The sequence below is a fragment of the Oryzias melastigma genome, linkage group LG16 (assembly GCF_002922805.2).
Source record: "Oryzias melastigma strain HK-1 linkage group LG16, ASM292280v2, whole genome shotgun sequence".
Classification (NCBI taxonomy): Eukaryota; Metazoa; Chordata; class Actinopteri; order Beloniformes; family Adrianichthyidae; genus Oryzias; species Oryzias melastigma.
This window is the reverse complement of record NC_050527.1, coordinates 988,452-991,093: the sequence shown is the minus strand read 5'-3', so window position 1 is coordinate 991,093 and position 2,642 is coordinate 988,452.

Sequence of the window (2,642 nt, the reverse complement as noted above, 5' to 3'; positions counted from 1 at the left end):
ACAAAACTTCAAAAAAAAAAATCATCGACATCCATATTATCATAAGAAACGATGAGCATGAAGTTTTATGGTTTGACCACTAGATGTCACTAAAGTCAGCCAGCTGTTTAGTGCCTGAAGGAGTGAATCCTTCAGAATTGAACTAAAGTGCCTCTTTATAAATTCAAAGCACAATCTGTGAATATCTAAAACATCAACCAGACTTTTGAATTTTTTTGTCTTCCTAATAAACCAGATAAATCCAGATTTTCTGTTTTTATATCACATGAACCATCTGTTTAACTACAACACAGAAGTGACTAGGCTAAGATCCTGTTTGGAACCTGAGCTTGATACTTAATGCCACATGTTTAAAAATGATCAACATATATACAAAAACTTTACTCTGATTAAATTCAACCACAAATCTTTAAAAACTGAAATTATATTAAATAAATACTTGATGGAATAGGCAGTTTTCATAACAATTTACAGTTCTTCATTACTGTTACTGTTTAAAAAGCGTCATATCTGTCAGTTTAAGTATTTGAGAGTTTTAAATCTATGACACATATCTATAAACAATTCATCAATGTGAAATCTTTAATAATCAATACAATAAATACCAAATCCCCTCCTAACATTAACCTTATTGTTATTATTACAAATTATTTATTATTATTATTATCATTTTTTTTCATCTACTTCCACTTTTTGTTTCTTTATTTTTTAATTTGTTTCCCCAGCAGCCGAGCAAACAGATAAAACTGAGAGTTTTTTGTTTTGGAGCCATTTTAATTTTGGGGTTCGGTTATGTGTTCCTTGTGCAAACTTTGTATTGTTATGAATCACTTTTGTATTTGAAAATGAACTTTGGATTTACCAGATTTTTATTTTTACCTCTGTTTGGAAAACAGAGATCAGACAGTTGTAGAGAAAAAAAACACATTTATTAAACAAATATTTGTTAAAACATGTATTGGAGAGAAAGCAGAGGGCAAAATGGGGACAGTAGTTGTATAGAGCACAAAATAAAAACAACATTTGATAAAGAGTGAAAAAAAAACCCATCAAAATAGAAAGAGAAAGTTGCCTTGCTTTATGTGACTGTACTGTTTTGGTGTTTGGAGGATGAAAAGTCAAAAGATGACTTTTACTCTTCTTAAAACAGGAAGATAAAAATATCAATGAAAGTTTCTTAAAAATGACAACTTATTCGATTTTGAGAGGTTATTTTTGTCATCCATTTTTCTTGTTCGTCTTTTGATTCACTCTCTGGTGAGCAGATAAACTTTTGTCTACTTTCAACCTCTGAAAGAGGAAGCAGACATCTCTCGCCGCTTTTAATAAGATATGTATTTTTATTCGATGATGTGGTGTTGTTTAAAAAAGAACCCATCAAACTTAATCACACACAGAATTCTGCTAAATTTAATGCATTTTTTTTTCTCTTCATGTGAGCATTGTTGGAGACATTTAAGATAAACTTTACACATCATTTTATGTTAAAAGGAAATGCATTGCATACTTGTGTGTTGTGTAATGCACACACAACTTTGGTAGAGCTGTCATGATTCATTTGTCTACTGATAATATCTACTGTTGAGGTTTTTTAAAAAGAAACTAAAGACACATTAATTCATCTCTCACCGTGTATTTATTTGTTTTATGCCTGTTACTCAAGTTTTACTTTTTATTTATTAACTTATTCTATTTTAAAATATTACATTATAGCTGTTTTTATACTTTTTTATCAACTTATTTAAATTTGTGTTTTTATAGCTGTTTTTTATTTTGTCTGTTTTATCATTTATTTCTACATTTTATACTTGTCTACGAGCATCTTCTCACTCTCGGCTGGGGTGCGTGTGTTTGGCTTATGGAGTCATGGTTCTGCTTGACCTCTGACCTCCTTTCACACGCTTATCTAAGCTTAACCTGGACCCCATAAATTGCGTTTTGGTGCATTTGTTCCAGTCAAATTTTCAGCAAAGTATACTAATCCTTATTTGATTGTGTGCCAGAAAAAGTCACAAGCACACTCACACAGTCATCACTAAAGTTTCATAAGCGGGTAACTTCTTCTAATTGTCCTTCCTTGCAACGGAAGGTAAACTGTGCATAAATGTCTGACATTCTTTTAATAGTTGCTTTTCATGCTCTACTTTCTTGGTTGAAGGCCCTGAATGGTTCTCATGGCAGATGATTCACTTTCCCCAAGATTCATATCACATTTTGTTTCAGTTTGATATATGATTTGTGTAGTTTAAAAAAACAACAACAAAAACTTTTTTCCTTAATAAGCAAATAATAATGTAATGTAATCAAACATAAATAATTCATCCTTCTTACAAATGTAAACATACTTGTATGCAAAGGGATGCAACGACTCATTTTTCCCACAAATTGGTTCGATGGTTTGGTTTTAAATCAAGAATTGTGTCAAGCCTGATATTACTATGCACTAGAGCTGGGTGGATCGATCCAAAATAGTATTGATCTCAAGTTGGTATCGGTACCAGATCTTTCCCAGCCCGCAGTTGTCAATTATTCCACTCTTGTGTGAAACTTTTCTGTAACTGCAAAAAAACTCCAGCTTTTAATAAATTATCTTCTATTTAATTGAACATATTGTCTTAATTCAGTTTTATGTTTATGAAGTA